Raw genomic sequence first — 20,413 nt, 5'->3', positions numbered from 1 at the left:
ACACCTCCATGTAATCCTGAGTACTGATGGACCAGGACTCTCACAATTTAGTCTGAAGCCATTTTAAGCCAAAACTATTACATAGCTTTAAAGTGGTTACTGTCATTTTCCTCTTTGGGTAAATGAATAAATCTGCTACCTCAGAGAATTGTTTTGAAGATCAGATCAAATAATGGGTACAGCATGATCCCTGTGACATAGCAGACACTCAATAAATGCTTGTTCCACTTCTCTCAAAAGTTTATCTCTGATCTAGAGCTTTTTCCCCTAATGAAGATAGTAATTATGCCAATATTACTGAAAGAAGTACATGCTGCCCTTTTCAGTGTGAATGGTATTGGTTTAGGCTATAGCCCATGAGCAGGCTTTGTTTGGGGGTCAGGATTGCTTGTAGAGGTGAAAAGAAGCCCCTGAGCAACTAAAGACAGAGGTAGATGACAAAATGTGGGGCCTAAGCCATGAAAAGGGGCATAGTTTCATATTGCCAGTCTGATGGTTTTCATATTACTTCATATTAAAGTCTTAGAAATGTTGAAACTAACCAAAGATATTTGCTGTATATCCAGTGGCATGCACACTCAGAGCATCAAGCTTCCAGTTCAGTCCTGTTCACCTCTCTCAGACTGTCAGTGATTGCAACAAGGAGAGTTCCATGAGCCTGGGTGCTGTGCTAAAAAGTACTAACTACTCAAGGGCCAAAGTGGAGCATCTGTCTCCCACTTTAGCCCTCCTTCACCACATTGTTCTCTCCCTAACCCCTCTCTCTGCCTCCCGGAGTCTATGTGGTATACACCCCAAAGGAACTCTCAAGACATAGCTTCAGCTAACTGACTTTGGATGTCTTTCTAGAACTGTTCTTTCCCTAACTCTGCACAACAAGCAGGTTGCACAACAGGTTGCCGGGTGTCCTCGGGCAGCCCACAGGAGTGGTCCAAATTATACATGACAAATAGGACAGCTCCTTGTGAAACCTGAACCTCCTGCCTAAAGGATTTTGGCTTCTTGAGGTTCCTGGTGTTAGATCCAGAAGCCAGACTGAAGCCAGGGTGCTCTCCCAGCCCTCAGTGGGAACCATTTCCTCCTGAGGAAATTAAGTCAGTCCCAGTTTAGGGTCAGGGTGCCATTCCTGGAGCCCCGAGGAGAAGAGCCGTGGGTCTTATCAGGCCTCAACATCTCAAAGCTCCCTACAATGCTATTAACATAAAACAATAACCGATCCCATAGAGTTAATGATTAGTTCCAATCAGTGAAAAACCAAACACACCCCCAGCTTCAGTGGACAACCTGGAGGTGGAAATACCAGCCAGCTGGGAGCCTAGCAAGGCAGGTGAAAGGCAAATAAAGTGTCCATCCAGATCCACAGTCTGCTGAGGTGGTAAATGTCAGGAAGGTTGCATTCATACCACAGACTCTATACAGTCTCTCCTCCCCACCCCTACTGGAAATGTATTAGCAGCTAAAACTGTGATCAGCCACAAGAAGTGTGACTGACCTTATTTTTTCACACAATGGGACCGTTTGAAACAAAGCCCTCAGGAATCTTCACAGCTGCAGCTGGCTGTCTCACCACCCTTTTCAAACACACTGAAATCAGAATAAATGCACATAGAAAACATTTCAGTAAAGAGCAGGTGCAAACGGACTTTCCTGATATTCTTCCTACTCTTGCTTCAGACAACACCCAGGGTGAATAGCTAACACACTGCATCTAATAACCCTAACCATGCTATTTCTCAAGGGAGCCACTGTTGTATAAAGTGACAAGAAGCACGGAACTTGACATTATATCCAGAACCTCATAGATGACCTCTGCAAGTTTTCTGGTTTGGAGGTTAATTCTAACAACTCTACAAGGAGTGAGACGGGCACATTCTAGTCCTGGGAGTTGCAATTCATTACTGTCCTGGATACTAAATCTTGTCTCCATGTGCCCTAACGGTTCACACTGTAAAGAGTGCCGTCCCACCTGTGAGAGAGGCAACAGCAGAGAGAGGTATGTCAGCTTCCTGCTGTGGCCCAGGAAGACAAGCATGAATATGTTACAAGGTCTGAGGGTGGTCTTTCATGCTCTCCAGTGTAAGCTGCTGTCATTCCATTCAAAGCAAGTCCAGGAATCAGGGGTCCCCTGAACAAACCTAACACAAAACCCTGACTTGAGCATGAGTGTTTGAACACCACTTAGCACTCCAATGGTCAAAAGCAACATGAGCCGGGACCGGTTTGGCTCAGTGGATAGAGCATCGGCCTGCGGGCTGAAAGGTCCCAGGTTCAATTCCGGTCAAGGGCATGTACCTTGGTGCGGGCGCATCCCCAGTAGGGGATGTGCAAGAGGCAGCTGATCGATGATTCTCTCTCATCGATGTTTCTAACTCTCTATCCCTCTCTCTTCCTCTCTGTGAAAAATCAATAAAACATATTAAATAAATAAAGAAAAATAAAGAAAAAATAATAAACAAAAGCAACATGAAAGAATTTGAAAGATGTAAGTAAACATGAAAAAGGAAAATAATAATTTCATTTCCTCTTTTGATTTTTTTTTTTTTTTAAGCAGGAGACCAGAAAACCACGTTATGCCACGAAGAGGCTTCCCTTTAGTCAACTGAATGAACAGAAACTTGGACTTGCCATCCTTTCTAATATGTTTTCTCATAAGGTGCCAAAGCAAGATGAAAGTGGAGGTTTTAGGAAGCACTGGGAAGTGTGTGTGTGGGGGGAAAGATAGTGTATCAGAAAGCATTTTGTAAATTGTAGAGAATAATTGATTACTCAAAGAGAATAGAATTTGAGGGCTTTTAAAAAAGTATCTGTATTTGTATAGCTTTCAGAGAGGAGGGGAGAGGGAAAGAGGAAGAGAAACATGACAGGAGAGAATAATGATAGGCTGCCTCCTGCACGCCCCCTACTGGGGACTGAGCCTGCAACCTCTGGCATGTGCCCTGACTTGGAATCCAACCATGGCCTCCTAGTTTATAGGTCAATGCTCAACCACTGAGCCACACAAGCTACGCAACTTGAAGGCTTTTTGCCCATATAAATTGTTTTCAAAGGACTGAAAATAGTTCTTAGAGAGTTTTTTACTCCACCCACCCCACCCTGAATTTTAAGCTTCCAGGTTACTAAGCAATGATCACAGCCCTACTCAGCCTCAAGTGTCAGAATCTCACCTCCACCAAACACTGCACCAATACCTCACTGCTCAAAGCTGCATTGATCATAGGCACAGCAGACTCTCACCAGATGCTAATATATGTGTGGAATCCACTTGTGATAGCCCCTTCATGTAAGAACAGGTGCTGCTGGAAAGCCAACCTGGAAATACAACTGTTTCCAGTTCAGTCCTGAGGAGCAGGGAGGAACCGGAGTCTTCTCCCAGCTGTTGCGAAAGATCCTTGAGTCAGCCTCAATGAGTGTCCCTTGTCCTCAGGGTAAATAGGGTAAAGGAGCCCTTTCTAAGTACTTTGTTATCCTTGGAGGGAAGTTGAGACTATGGGAATGGAGAGGGTTCAAAGTCCATTTGTAAGGTTAGCTGTAAAGGCCATTTCAGCTATATGATCTAACTGGTACCAATTCCATGTAATTCACAAACACAGAAGTGTTTTATTCACCCATACCATATAAGTCCTTGTAAATGAAATTTCTAAACAACTGAAGTGTTTTCCCAGATTTAGCAACATTCTTATATTGTCATCATTTTGATGGAATTTTTTTTCCTGAAGTATATTGCATATCTATCTTATTTTTTTTAATATATTTTATTGATTTTGTACAGAGAGGAAGGGAGAGAGATAGAAAGTTAGAAACATCGATGAGAGAGAGTCATCGATCAGCTGCCTCTTGCACACCCCCTACTGGGGATATGCCCACATCCAAGGTACATGCCCTTGACCGGAATTGAACCTGGGACCTTTTAGTCCCCAAGCCGACGCTCTATCAATTGAGCCAAACCGGTTTCGGCTTTCTATCTTATTAAACAGAGTACAACAAACGTGAGTAGCCTTTACATTAGGGGTGTCGAACTCAATCAGAGAAGGGGCCAAAATCTAAAATCCAGCCTAAATCGCGGGCCGAATGGTTTACTGAACAGTCATAAACTGTCATTGTGATGGAAACGCAGCGGAGTGCAGTGATGACAGCGTGGTGCGGGCCACATTGCAAGGCCTGGAGGGACGGATTTGGCCCGCGGGCCTTGTGTTTGACACATGTGCTTTACATGATGGCTATTGAAATGGTTGTTTCATTGGAACAATGAAACTTTTTGTCCCACTAGACAGAAATGCCCCCATGGCCGCAGAGAGAATGAGACCTTTGGTCTCTTTCCTTGGTGGCAGCAGGTGGCTGTGCCTTTTGAGTTTTCCTTCTCACCTGCTAACTATGGAATTGTTCTTTCCCTCACTCTTAGCTGTTAGTTCGCATCTGCACTGGGCTGAAATGGAAAATTCCAGGCTTGTCCCAGTTTTGTTTGACATAAGCAGATCAGCCTCCAAGTAAAGAACTGAATAACTAAATACATCCCTACAATATCTAGAGCATGGATTTAATGGCATTGACTTGGGGGCTTCAGTGGCGCAATTGGTTAGCGCGCGGTACTTATAATGGCATTGACTTTATATATCAGGAAATGTTCTTACTCCCAGCTCTCTTTGGTGTGGTTAAGACTACCAGATAAACCACCTTGGGACAGATGAGATGCTGTAATATATTTCAGCTGGTGGAACCAGTTATTTAATGAGACAGTATGGCAGTCGCCAAAAGCGGTGAGAAGTGTAGGAGCCCTGGTGTGATTGTGGAAGATAAAGATTAATTTGTTCAGCTGTCATTTGAAGAACCTGAAGTTCACATAGTGTGCCTCTAGATTTCCTCATTACTAGAGGGGGAGTGGTGAGGAGATGGCACCCACAGGCAACCAATCCCACACAGGACAAGGATGGTAGAAAATGCTGAGCATTTAACTTTTAGGTTAAAAGGAGAGGGAAATAAAATACAAGTTTGTCAGTCCTGTACTTATTTAAAACAAACAAAATAGGACTGCTGCTCTAGGAAAGGATAAAGTACAAACTCCTTAGACAATTCATGGTGTGCCCCTTTCCAAAGCCTCCTTTTGCATCACTTCCACAGCTAAAATGATGCTACCCTCTTCCCAGAGCCCCTCCTCTCTCACCAAGAGCCCCTTCCTTGGAGCCATTTTCCACATTCCATAGTGATGTGTTCTTTCTCTGGGGTCACAGGCTCACTAAACCTGTGACAACCAATAGATGGTTCATATCCTCTCCTAAAATTGCATATCATATCCTAAAATTAACTGGTCCCCTTGAGGACAGGAACTGCTTCTCCTTCATTTCTGCAACTGCAGCATGTGCCCAGTGCCTGATACAATTAACATGGAATGAATAAATGAATTCACATTATATTTGTGAAAGCCTCTGAGGAAAACTGGAATGAAGATTGGCAGTCTTCACAGCTTTCTCCTGGAAAGAGCGGCAGGAGGCACACAGAGAGGAAGTGCTAGGATTGATGATTTTCACATCAGATATAAGTCTAGGAAGGGATGGACAGATGGACACTCCTCCTTCTCCATGCAGCCTCCCTGACTCATTCCAAAGCCTTGCTGAACTTTCCCATTGGTGTGAGGGTGGGAAATAGTTAAGTTTAGGAAGAACTTGCTAGTGGCAGAGCCTTTTCTTTTATCCTATACAATAAGAGATGAATATGATAATTTTCTGTTACCCCATAAGGGTAATGACCGACCGAATTACGGCCAGATCACAGATCTGTAGGAGGATGGGGCAGTGCACTACAAGTGGGCAGCAGAGAGCTATAGGAGGGGACAGGGCAGCAAGCTATGAGGGGGAAGGAGGAATAGAGGAGAGGTAGGGGGAAGCTACAGGAGGGCGGGGCAGTGGGCAGAGAGCTACAGGAGGGCAACAGAGAGCTACTAGTGCATGGATACGTGTGCAGGGCTACTATATATATATATGTATATATATATTTTTTTTAATTATAGTTGACATACAATGTTATGTTAGTTTTGGATGGTCTTAGGCTACCTGGTCCCTCCCAACTGCCCTCCCCTGCTGGCCTGATAACCCACAACTGCCCTCCCTTACAGACCTGATCTCTCCTAACTGCCTTCTCTGTCAGCCATCTTGTGGTGCCCATCTTGTGTCCACAGGGGGGCAGACATCTTTGACTACATGGGGGAAGCCATCTTCTGTGTTGGAGTGATGGTCAATTTGCATATTACTCTTTTTTTAGATGCATAATATGCTAATTAGACTGGACAGCCAAACAACTTTCTGGACGTCCTTCCAGAGGACCTTCCCATTGAAACCATGGTAGCAGGGGCCAAGGCAGAGGTGATTAGGGACAATCAGGCAGGCAGGCAGAGGCAGTTAGGGGCAATGAGGCAGGCAGGCGGGTGATTAGGAGCAATCAGGCAGGCAGGTGAGTGATCAAGCCTAAACCAGCAATCAGACATCCCCTGAGGAGTCCCAGATTATGAGAGGGTGCAGGCCAGGCTGAGGACCCCCCCCTTCATAAATTTTGTGCACTGGGCCCCTCCTTCATGAAATTTGTGCACTGGGCCTGTAATATATATATAAAATGCTTGCTCATATGGAACTTGCATGCTAGACAAAGCACAAAGCAGACTGGCATTATGTGAGTGAAATAATTCAGAATCAGCACAATATATTACGGGACATAGTATTAAATGAAATATTTCTGTTTACTCCCATGACATGGATTTAAGGAAGCAAAATGAATATAATAAAATATCATTTTGGGAGTTAGTTAACAATTCAGATACCTGGGCCCACCTGGTAGCATTCATTCACAATTGCTTGGCATGGAATTTCAGGAACATCAAGTAGGTAAACCTCCCAGGATTTCTGATATGCAGTGGGGGCTGGGCAATGGTCAGTTATTGATGGATGGGAAGTCCAGTGCCAGAGACAGTCGGCTTGTTCAAGATGACACAGTAAATTCATGGTGTGGAGAGGAGTAGGAAAGACTAGGGTCATGGAGCCCAGGCCATGGTGCCACCAGTATAACAGCCTGCTTAACAGTTCTCAGGACAACACTAAGTTGGGCCCTGTGCAATTAGAGAAAGTGAGAAATGGAAAGTTCTGGCTTACCCACTTCAGCTGTGGGGCTTGGCAGACCCACAGCCCTGAGGAACAAACCTGCCCCTCCCCCTCAATTCTTCTGTCTTGAAGCTGAATTCCAGTGATTGAGCTTCTCCACAGGAGGGTGGCAGGCTCCCTGCTGGGCTGACTGAGAGAGGTCAGGTTGGTCCATCCAAAATTATCACCACTAGGATGCTTCCTTCCCATGTGCCAAATGAGCAAGTAAACCAGGTGCCAGGATGACTGACATCACTGACTAATGGCCCTCGTGGGGCAAGTCCGGACGCCCTGCCTCCTTGGCTCCAGGGCCACGCAGGCAGCATTTTGGTGGCACCTCAAGCAGAACTGCCCTTTCTGTCTCCATAGACAAAACCAAACAGCTGATAAATCACCGGATGAGCTGCGTCCTGATGAACCTTTGATCTTCCCAAGTGTCCATTTATCATTGATGAGTGGGCCTCCCACTGATGGGGCCAGAGACAAACAGAAAGTCAGCCCTCTCCAGACAAGAGCAGAGCCTTTGCAGCCCTCTATCCCTCTCTCATCAACACCAGGTAACACTGAAGGCCAGAGTCCTCTGGCCTGCACAGAAGGGTCACCAACACCGAATCCAAGAGGAGACAGGACTTGAGAGCAGTCAAAAGGCCTTCACCCTGGCACCAAGTGAGTGTGTGACTTAAATCTAGACATTTTCCATGGCCATGTGCAAGGGTTCCTCAGCCTTTAGCATCTACTCAGCTCCTCTCTTAGTCCCTGATTCTGTCCTCCATTCCCAATTATGGATCAGTGAGATGGGATTTCCTGCGGAGGTCTTAGACTCAGTAATGCCCAAGAGCCCATGAGAAGAAACACATGGGAAAGTGTCTCCAGTCCCTGGTGGGTTCTGCTACACTGTGACCATGGGTGAGCCACTGCATCTCTGGGCATTAGTTCCCTTATTTGTGAAACAAAAGGGTTGGAATAAGTTGCCTTTCAGTTCAATTCTGATATTTTGGATTATAGTCCACCCATCCTAGGCCAAGAACCTTGAATTTGTTTTGTTCTGATTCCTGTTGGGGACAGATCCATCTATTAGGCACATAGCCAAGAAGGGCAAAGTTCTAGCTATCATTCTAGGTACAAAGGGGGACACCTGTTTATAAGATTCTTAATGGTAAAGCTCTTACCTATAATAGTTTATCTTTGTATCCTTAGAATAAAATAGGTGTTCAAAAAATGCTTGTAAAATGATTGTTTAACTCATCTAAAAACCAAGACTCCATGTGGTCTATTCCTGACTTGCTCTTATAAACCTACTGCTGCTTATAAACCTCTTATGCTTCAAAGCCTTACTCTCAGCTCAGTATCCCTGATCTCTGCAGACACAGCCTCTTCTGGCCCCAGCTTTTGGGGTTCCTTCTCCTTTCCTCACTTCCTCCCTAGGTTGAGAACTGCTGGAAGGGTCGCCTAAGACCATTGGAAAACACAGATATTTATAGTATGATTCATAACAGTAGCAAAATTACAGTTATGAAGTAGCAATGAAAATAAGTTTATGGTTGGGAGTCATCACAACATGAGGAACTGTATTAGAGGGTCACAGCATTAGAAAGGTTGAGAACCCCTGGGGGTGTTGTCTGATTCATGCTAGGAGCTACGTAGGTGAAGAAGGTCAATAAAATGTGTTTGGGTAGCCAGAGTTTACATTTGACAGTGTCTGGAATGGAAGAGGTGTCATAAAATACTTGTTTGATTAAGTAATTCATCAATTCTAACTGTAAAGAGAAGAATATATAAAATAGAACCACACAGGAGGAAATAACATTCAACACTAAATCAGTACTGGCAGAATTCCCACCTCATCTGTCAAAAGGCAAATTTTCCCCCTAGGAAAGTGATAAGGGAAAGCCCTTATCAGGGGGTAACTGATACCACAACACTGCTCAGGTGAGGGGCTAGGGATAAAAGTCCAGAGATAATCCCTACATTCTTCCCTGCTGTGTTTAGAGTTATCTTTATGGCCCTGAGCTGGTGAAATTTAGTTGCCTGCCCCAGCTTCATGGATTGTTTCTGGATTCTTCCAGGTTTGAGGTCAGCAGGGCTGTGAGACTACAGAAGCTTTTTGTTGTTGTTGTTGTTATAACTACTATTAAAACATCTTTATTTGTATGTTTGTCAGTAGGCGTGTGAAATCATGTTAATTCTCAGCCAGGCTTTACCCTGAAGGATTCCTCAGGGGAAGAGGTCACTTTACTCTCTCTGACCCACATGGAAAGTCTGGACTTGGTCTTTCCTCATTTCATCCCAAATAAGCAAAAGAAGAACAAACATTCAGGAAAGGAACCTATGAAAGCAACGAAGATGGAACGATAGTCTGTGAAAATGGGACACTTGGGAAATCTGGGCTGAGAAAAAAAACAAAAACCATGTGTTAACTGCAGAATGGGACAGTCCTCGCCTGCTTCTGTGCAGGTAACCTTGGGTAAGACAGGCACCAGCTCACACCTGCTTCTCCTGAGGGAGTAACCTTGAGAAGCTCAGTTAATCAGCCTGCCTGAGAGCAACCCTGGCTGTCCAGAGTTCTTGCTTTTTCATGGTGCATGCAGTATTTTAAGGAGCCTTGAAGGACTCATAAAAACCCATTATCACGCCCTGTTGACTTACTAAAGGTCTACTCTCATGAAGTAACAGGATTCAGTGAAGAGAACAGGGCTTTGGAACCTGCAGAACTTTGGCTGTACCTTTTTGTATGTGCTGGTTATGTAAGCTATGGCAAATGATTTAATTTCTCATAGGTTCTCTTTTATTATCTGTGAATAATGATAAATTAATAATAGTAATACTGTAATAAAAAGCATAATTCAGGGAACACTGAATATAACAGATAACAAGTACTTGGCACATGTCTAGGCCATGATCACCCTCAATAAAAGGTACCTGTTGGTCACCAGTTAATAAACTGAACCTTTCAGGCTGACCCTTCACTTCAAATGTCCTTACACTTGCAACAAGTTTTGATTGGCCTTCCAGAAAGGAAGCAAATCTAGCAGTATATTAGCATTGAGTGGACTAATTTCTGTGGTTAAGTAAATAAATTATTCACTAAAAACATGATAGCTGCCTACGCTGGGAGCTTTCTGGTTACTCTTTGGAATTACAAGAGTAATGTGATAATTGTCATAGGAATAAAATAAATAAATAAGTAAATAAATAAATAAGTAAATAAAATAAACCAGACAAATAAGAGAAACCTCAATAGCTTTATTATTCACTTCCAAATAACTGAAAATACCTGAACCTTTAAATATACAATAACATGAACTAGAACCCAAAGTTTTCCTTGACCTTTTTCATGAATATTTTATGGTAAATCATATGTTTCTAACACCAGATATAGCAGATTTCAATATATAAGAAGATAAAATAAATGAGACATAAAACAAATGTAACTTGAAGTGAGAATTATTTCTCTGAGAGGCCAAAATGCTAAGGAATGGTTTGATACTTAAAGAATTAAAGACCATTTCATAAAGGACTGTAACAACCAGCTTTTATTTTATCATTCACTATGCCATTTATTCATTCATTCAAGGCATGTGTGCACACATGCATTCATAAAACAAGTGTTCATCTATTTCAGGCACTGTGCAAGGTATTAGAGATACAAAGCTGAAAGTGACAGGAATTAGACATGGTTTCTGTACCCGCCTGTGCTAGCTCAGAGGTATAAACACACACTCTGCTATGGGTGTAATGTGATAAAGTGAGACAGTCGACATGTGGGGGCATTATTTGCAGAAATGAATGGAGAGGAGGTGTCCTCTACCACAGGGCATTAGGAAAGGCTTAATAATACATGAAATCATTTTTTTAGTTGGTTCTTAAAAAATGAGTAGAGTTTGTTAAATGGGAAAAAGTCCAAGCAGAGAGAACAATGTAAAGTGTAAAGTGCAATAGATGTTCCAGGTATAGCAATGGTAAAAGAAGTATATTATGTGTGTATGAGCCAAATGGGTCTTGAGGTTGGGAATATGGGTAGCCAGTATCCACTGTGAGATATTTAGAATGCCATTCTAAGAAAGAGATAGAAACAAGTATAAAAATGTAAGATGTTAGATCCAGTGAAAGCATAAATTTTTCTCAAGACAAAATACTTGGACATTGAGATAATTAGGAAAGGGCATCTAGGACTATACATCATTTCTCATTGAGACCCAGGACCAAAGATAAATTGTACTGTGTATTTTATCACCCTTCCTTAGTCATCTACATATGTGTTTATTACGTTATTTTAAAGATAGGTTGTAAATTTAATAGCAAGCAAAAAAAAAAAAAAGACTTCTGCCTAAGGGGAGAAGGAAGGTGATGTTTTGCTTGGTGTGAGATGTGACTGAATAAATGCATACCTTTTCCACTTTTGTTTAATTATTTAAAAAAAAAATGCTTTAATTTTGTTCCAATTTCAACAATTATACATGTTTAAAATATGGAAATAAAGTCTTAAAGAAAAAAATAAAGTTTTCTTTATGTATTCAAATATAACACAATTAAGATGCTGTTTAGTAAATTGGTTTTTGCTTTTGTGTTTAGAAATCATTTCCCTTTCAAGAGATCAGATAAAAATGATCCTCTTATATTTTCTTTTATCTCATGTTTTCAGTTTTCATATTTAATTCAAATCTATACTGAATCTATTTTTATGAATGTCCTTAGATAAGATACATTTATGAGGGTGGGCCTCTTTTTTCCCCATTAAACTACTCATTTATGTCTTTATCTTATTATTTGTTTTGTCATGTCCTATTTTTGTCATTATCAATAGTAGGCCAAGAGCTTTCTGTGTGGTTTCTTGCCATTATAAAGTAATATTGCTAATCCCACCCATTCTACTCTTATTATTTCTGTCCCCAAACTGGCTAACAGGTTTTGGCCTTTTTGCCCAGTGGCCACCTCTTTAAGTCATTGAGCTGTTGCTAGCAGCTTAGCGTGGCCTGTAAAAAGTGCCCCCATTCTGGTTCCTCTGGAGGTTTTCAGCAAAAGCCAGGCATCTATCTGACAAATCCCTAAGCTCCTGAGGGCCTTCTAAGCTGTGGATGGGGTGGAACTATCCTAAAAGGTTATCACACACACACTTCTTGAGCAATACAGACTTTCATTCATCCCCTAAGCAAACAGTATTCTGCAGATATAGGAATAAATGAGAGGCCCCCGAGGTATTCACTCATCCTTCTAGAATGCCCCAGGGGAGCTGCTGAGTTGAGCTACCTCATGAAACAGATCTCATGGGCTGACATCATGGGAATCTGCCCAATCTTATTCAATTTACTCAACAAATATTTGTTAAACTCCTACTATTTGCCAAGAACCATGCTAGGTGCTGGGATGTAAGACTTCAGGAGCTCACTGCTGAGTAGAAAACAGATTAACAGATGGTTACCCTACAGTTTGATAAGACCTGAAGTAAGTGAAAGCTCAGATGTTATGGGCTTCTGGGTTATTCAGCCCCTGCTGGCAAGGACTTATCAGCTATATTAACAAAAGAATTTCTTTCATATTCAAAATAATAGCAAAGTTAATTATAATCTAGTTAACCTGAGACTCTTCAGAGTTGCTATAAACTCCGTTCAGACTCAACTTTCAGAATTACAGAGGAAGTCAGCTATGGTTGACAAATGAAAGGTTCAAAACATTTTAAAAAATAAGGTTGAGTGAATGATTTGGTCCTCTCAACCAGGAACTTCATCTGGCTGCTTGCCCTCATAGCAGTCAACGCCAAGAGCAAGCAGCCTGGGAAGAGATAATACAAACTGGTCACCTTAGAAATGTCTTTTCCTTGTATTCCAGTGACCCAAATCCATGGGCCCTGCTGTTGTTTGTTTTGGCTTCTTTCTTCTGAAGCCACAGGTAGCTCATGTGTGGTGGGCTGTTTATTTGACAAATCTTTTAATGGGTGAATTAGCAAGCTTCTTATGTGGTCACCTGAGAGGCCAGACAGCCTTCAGCCACACATACAAATTAAAGAATAACCTTCCCCAAGCCCTCCCCTCCCCCAAAACTTCAAGCAACCAAATCTTGATCATTCTATGATAGACTCCTAAAATAATTTGAGCTACTTCTATCTGTTCATTTTGTATTAGGAAATGGAGAAGAAAGACACAGAAGGAAAATAAAATGTAAGTGACAGTCTTCCAAGCAGCCTTGCTGGAGGAAATTGAAAAGAGGTTCTGAGATGGCTGTTTTTGTTTGTTTGCTTCTTACATATTTATGTCTCCTTCTTCATTCTGGGCCCCTTGGTGATGAGTAATCAAGCGCTGGTTTTAGAACAAATCTTTACTTCCTCACAATCATCCTTGAGATTTTCTCTTTCTCTGTTGTTGTTTTCAGAGCTTGCTGCAGTTCTAATGCTTCACCTCCTTCCCCAAAAAATAATTCACACTTTTGTCTAATAATTCACACTTTTACATACATACTATTGACATTCTAACATGGGTTTAGGCAAGACTGTGTGGGGGAATGATATATATGCACATGAGCCCCTCCTGTTGCCACTTTATCTGCTTTCATTAAGTTTTTGAAATTTTCATTCATTCCCTTAGCTCCAAACTGCCAGAAAGTTGTTAAAGTACACACTATTACATTGTCCAAAATAATTAACATCTAATTCTTATAGCTTTTTTTACTTTCCTTTAATTCATTGCTGCTTAGAATAATTATCAACTCCCACTCAACACTGCACACCAGCTCCTGAGAGAGAAAATAGCAAAGAGGAATAATTCCAATCAACAAAAGTTCTAGATTCATTTAGATTTCTCAAGCCTATTTCTTCATATGTAAAACTGGGATAATCTCCACCTTATAATTCTGATGTATTAGAGATAACATATGGAAAGAACCTTGTACTGAACTTAGTAAGTGGAGGCACTCAACAATCAGTAGTCATTATTATCACTACCATTATGACAGATGTTATGTGTAGTATCTTATTTTCTAAAATTTAAATTGTAGCTTAAGTATCATGTGATCCAGCAAGAAAAATATTCAAGCAAGTGCTGTGTTTCCTCTTCTAGTTGGGGATACAAAGTAGAAGAAAAAAAGAGAAGAAGGAAAGAATAATGCCCTAGAAGACAAATAGTGGGTGGATTCTAGGTACCCATTTCTATTTTTCCTGGCTGCTTTTTCCATATCATACCATATACTTATTCTAAAATCCTTTCTTAGCTTCACTACTTTCTTCTCTTTCACTCTTCTTCTTCATTCTCTGCTCTGCTCCCTGAGTGGTCACAATTACAATTTATTCTCTGTGCTCCCATCCTAAAAAAAAAACCTTAGTCCATCATCTGAACAGGAAGTGACCTGACTCCATAGTATTGAAGCACACACAGAAAGGTCTGGTGCCTGGATGATGATACACACTTGCCTAAGTTGTCTTCCCAGGGCTCTTTGGCTTGGAATTCCATTGTCCAGAGGCCAACTGTGCATCCTCAGGGAAGGGACCAGATCCATCTGTTCCCCTTTGCCTCCTTCAGGAAGCCTTATTTGATAAAAAACAAAGCACATAATTGGCATACCTTGTACTAAACCCAGAATAAAAGCATGAGATTAGTTTTCAAACAATTCCCCATCACTGTTGTCATGAGTATTCAAAGGAAACCTTAATTGTTAGCTAGGTTCTCACTATATTTCAAGTTTGTTAGTTTGTTTATTTTACTCTATATTCTCTCCCTGTACACCTTCAGTAATTCATTCATCCATCCATTTTTCACATTTATTTATTTATTACCTATCTTATTTCAGGAGCAATTCCAGGCTTTGGAAATATAACATCACAACACTGACAATTCTCAGGTTCTTATGGGTTATACATTCCACATTGTAGGGGAGATAAATAAACATATAAACTCTATAAATTAAAGAAATCCAGATTAAGGGTGGTGGGTGAGAAGAAGAATTCTTAGTAAGAAAGAGGCGGGGAATGGATGTTATCAACTAAGAAATGGCATTTGGGAAAAGACATGAAAGAAAGGAGAGTTAAATGGGTCTCCAAAAGAAGACATCCCAGCAGAGCAAACAATTAATGCAAATGTCTGCCATGAGAAAGTGCTTCAAGAGTTCAAGCAACAAAAAGAAGGAAATGAGATTGCAGCAGAGTGGGAATTAGAGGAGTGGCAGGAGATGAGCTCAGAGGAGCAATCAGGGAGCCAGCGAGCAGGGACTTGTCCATGGTTAAAGTGCATTTTGTTTTCAGTGCAATGGATTCTATTGGAAAGTGTGAACAGAGGTCTGCTTCATTCTGACTTAGGTTTTAAAAGGATCATTTGGGCTACGTAGTGAAGAAAAGACCACTGGAGAAAAAGAGTAAGAGAGGGGAGACCAGTTAGGAGCCTATTTCCACAATCTAGACACATAATACTGTGGATAGTCGCTGATGGTAATAGAGTTTGCACAGGCTCTCAACTTCTTACCACCAACCCAAACAGAACTTCAAATGAGGTTTCAAATTCTTCACAAAAAGATACACAAAAGTGTTATTAACTATTGTCTACTTTACCAACTATTTGAAAGACCTAAAGAGGTGACTATTTATAGTCATGCACCATTTAACAAAGAAACGAGTTGAGAGGTGATTTCAGTATTGTGAACATCATAGAATGTACTTCCACAAAGCCTACTACACACCTAGGTCTATGTGGTATAGCTTTTGCTCTTAGGCTACAAACCTGTATAGTGTGTTACTATACAAAACAATAGGAGAATAAATATAGCCCAGGGAAAATGATGTAACTGAAAGATGCAGGATTCCTGTCAAGATGGCAGTGTAGGTAAACACCATTTTCATCACCTCCCATAACCACATCAAAATTACAACTAAACTACAGAGCAATCATCATTCAAAATCACCTGAAATCAAGCTGAACAGAAGTCCTACAACTAGGGAATTAAAGAAGAAGTACATTGAGACTGTTAGAAGGGGCAGATATGCAGGGCAGAATCACAGAACCAGCTGGTCCCATATCCAGTTGTGGCAGTTTAAAATTGGGAAGGATATCTTGGCTGTGAAAGTTTCCTGAGGAGTGAGGTGTCCCAGACCCATACCAGCCCCACCAGCCCCACCAGAGCCAGGAAGAGAAGTCCTCATAACTTCAGGCTGTAAAAACCAACAGGGATTGTAGCTGAGTGACATGGAGGCTGCTGGAGTCCTAGGCAGTTTCTTTTAAAAGGCCAGTATAAAGATTTACAAGGACTCACTGCCTCTGAGTTCCAGTTGGGGCAGCCACTTGAAAGGAACCTGGGACATTTGGGGAGGAACTAATGTGTCTAAAATCAGAGAGAGACGCATAGTGGCAGCTTTCTCCTTGACAGAAGTTCTGACAGAGTCCATAGTCCCTTTGCTGATCCCTCCCCATCACAGAGCCTATGGGCAGGCATAAGTGGCTCCAGGCCTGGAATTAGTAGTATCCTTCCTCGGCTCACAGCTTGACCTCTCCAAAGTACCTCCAAGCCCCAAAAAAGTATCAGCTATCTGAAATGGCTTTGTAGCTCATGCTGGGTGGCTCCTGGCAGGGCGTAGGCAGTGACTGACTTTGCACCTCCTGAGAGGATCCAGAACCAGTGCATCCAGTGATCAACTTTGACCATGCTGGATTACAACCCTACCACCTCCACAAGTGACACACTCAAGGTGCAGACTTGGTGAGCACCAAAGCCCCTCTGAAGCAAATCCTGCTCCACAGGATCAGCTCCTGCACAGCAGCTCTTCCACAATAGGTACAGCTGATCCTCTGATTGAGAGTCAATTCCTCTCAGTGATACCAACATAAATCAAGGTTCAACTATAATAGGACAGTGCACACAGTACATCCAGGGACATACCTGGAGTGCCCAACTCAGGTGACCAGGGAGGCTGAACCATTTAACCCTATAGCACATATACTATGTACTGTCACTCCTCCAAGTCTGAGAGATATAGCAAATATACCTAATAAATAGAAACAAACACAGGGAAGCATCCAAAATGTTGAGACAAAAAAAAAAAAATAAGTGTCACAAATGAAAGAACAGGAGAAATCTCTATAAAAAGAACTAAATGAAATGGATGAAAGAAAACTACCAGATACAGAATTCAAAACAATGATTATAAGGATGCTCAATGAAAACTTCAAGAAATCTATTGAGAACATCAACAACTTAAAAATGACCAGTCAGAAATGAAGGATACACTAAGTGAAATGAATAATAAATTATAGGGAATCAACAGTAGAGTAGAGAACACCAAGAATCATATCAAGAATTTAGAATATAAGGAAGCAAAAAACACCCAATCAGAATAGCAAAAAGAAAAAAAGATTTAAAAAATATAAAGATAGTGTAAGGAGCCTCTGGAACAACTTTAAGTATACCAACATTCACATAATGAGGTGCCAGAAGAAAAAGAGAGGAAGCAAGAAATTGAAAAGTTATTTGAAAACTTATTACTTGGTAAAAGAAATGGACATAAAGTCCAGGAAGCACAGCGAATCCCAAAGAAGATGAACTCAAAAGACCCGCACCAAGGCACATTATGATTAAAATGCCAAAGATTAAAGACAAAGATAATCTGAAAAGCAGCAAGAGAAAAGCACCTACAAGAAAAGAAGCAAGAGAAAAGCACCTACAAAAAGTTACCTACAAGAAAGTGCCCATATGACTATCAGCTGATTTCTCAACAGAAATTTTGCTGGCCAGAAGTGAGTGGCAAAAATTAGTCAGTTATGAAAAGCAAGGACTTACAACCAAGATTACTCTACACAACAAAGCTATCATTTACAATGAAGGATATATAAAGAGCTTCCCAGACAAGAAAAACCTAAAGGAGTTCATTATCACCAAATAGCTATTACATGAAATGTTAAAGAATCTTCTTAAGAAGAAAAAAAAAAGATAAAAAACATGAACAAAAAATGGCAATAAATACATATCTATCAACAATAGAATCTAAAGATCAAAATAAATGAATAAGCAAAACATAAACAGACTCAAAGAAATGGAGAACATTTTGATAGTTGCCAAATGAGAGGGGTGTTTAGGGAATGGCAAAAAAGGTAAAGAGATTTAAAAGTGCAAATTAGTAGTGATAATGTAATCTTGGGGTGTAAAGTACAACATAGGGCTGAAACCAGTTTGGCTCAGTGGATAGAGGGTCAGCCTGCGGACTGAAAGGTCTCAGGTTTGATTCCGGTCAAGGGCATGTACCTTGGTTGCAGACACATCCCCAGTAGGAGATGTGCAAGAGGCAGCTGATCTATGATTCTCTCTTATCAATGTTTTTAACTCTCTATCCCTCTCTCTTCCTCTATGTAAAAAATCAATAAAATATAAAAATAAAAAAACATAGGGAATCCTAATAAAAGAGTAATATGCAAATTAACATCACTCTACTATACCCACCAGCCTTGCCCACCAGCCACGCTCACTAGCCAATCAGAGTGAGTATGCAAATAAACCCAAGCAAGATGGCTACAGCCACAGAGAGCAGGAGGGAGGCTTAGATTTCCAAGGCAAAGGGGGAAGCCAAACTTTCTGCCTTCCCTTGCCAGCCTAAGCCTCCACTCAAGGCTACAAAGTTTCAATTATAAAAGGTAAACAAATCCAAACAGAAATGGCAGCAGCCACAGAGCTGCCAGCCCCAAAGTGCACAGCAGGCTTGGCTCTGCTCCAGGCTACAAAGTTTCAACTGTAGAAGTAAATAAATTCCAGGTACCAGGGCCTCCACTTGGTTGCCAGGGGGCGTGGCCGGCCTGCACCCCACCATAGGCCCCTCACTTAGGCCACCCCAAGGTAACCCCAACCCTGATTCGGGACACCCTTCAGGGCAAACCAGCCAGCCCCCACCCATGCACTAGGCCTCTATCCTATCTAATAAAAAAGTAATATGCAGATTGACCATCACTCCAATACATAAGATGGCTGCCCCCATGTGGTCAAAGATCCTGCCCCCATGTGGACACAAGATAGCCAGCACAAGATGGCCAGCAGGGGAGGATAGTTGGGAGGCACCAGGCCTGCAAGGGGGAGCAGTTGGAGACAATCAACCCTGCAGGGAAGGGCAGTTAGGGGTGATCAGGCCAGCAGAGGTGGGAAGTTGGGGGCAAACAGGCTGGCAGGGGAGCAGTTAGGTATCAATCAGACTGGCAGCAGAGTAGTTAGGGGGTGATCAGGCTTGCAGGTAGAAGTGGTTAGGGGCAATCAGGAAGGCAGGCAGGCGAGCAGTTGGAAGCCAGCAGTCCTGGATTGTGAAAGGGATGTCCGACTGCCCATTTAGGCCTGATCTTGGTGGTCCCAGATTGGAGAAGGTGCAGGCGGGGCTGAGGGACACACACCGCCACCCTGATCCGTTGCATGAATTTTATGCACCAGGCCTCTAGTATAGTCATAAAACTCTAATAACTACTTATGGTATCAGATGGGTAAGATTTTGGGAATGATCCCTTGATAAATTTTATAATATTTAATCACCTGAAACTAATATAATATTGTACATCAACTGTAATTAAAAATATATAATGATTTTTAAAAAAAGAAAGACAGACTAAAAAGAAATTAGATGAGACTTCTACCAGTGTAACATGGGATACTGTTTTTACAGAAAGCATTTTTGTAAGTAGAAAGAGTGTATCCTAAAATATAATAAAACGTATGTTAGAGTAAATACATAAACCAATAACATAGTTATTGATTTGTGTTATCAAGTAATATGTACTATACATAATTGTATGTGCTATACTTTTATATAATTGGTAGTGTAGTAGGTTTATTTCCATCAGCATCATCACAGACATGTGACTAATGCATTGTGCTATGATGTTACAACAGCTATAGTATCACTAAGCAATAGAAATTTTTTGTAGCTTTATTATCATCTTCTGGGAACACCATCATATCTTCAATCTGTGGTTGACCTAAATGTTGGTATGAGGCACGTGACTATATATCTTGAATACCACAGCAAGCCGTGCTAAAAGCATCATTTGACCATTATGCTCTCCTGTGCTCCACTTTAGTTGACAGCTCTCTTTCCCTGCCCAGATTCCTGCTTCCTATTGACTCAATTTGTTCCTCCCTAATATGCAAAGGTATTCATCTCTGTACAAGCTTCCACTCTCAGAAGCCCTCTTAGTGTTCAGATATAGCACATTCTTTGGCTAAGAAGATTCGCTCTCTCCTTAACGTAATGTGAAAAACACTCATTGTTATTGGAGAATGCTAAAACAAAAACAAAAAACAAAAAAAAAAAAACCCACAAACATTTTATTCATTTTTACAGAGAAGAAGGG

This window comes from Pipistrellus kuhlii, unplaced genomic scaffold, assembly GCF_014108245.1.
Source record: "Pipistrellus kuhlii isolate mPipKuh1 unplaced genomic scaffold, mPipKuh1.p scaffold_m20_p_2, whole genome shotgun sequence".
Taxonomy (NCBI): Eukaryota; Metazoa; Chordata; class Mammalia; order Chiroptera; family Vespertilionidae; genus Pipistrellus; species Pipistrellus kuhlii.
Note: the sequence above shows the minus strand (reverse complement) of the source record.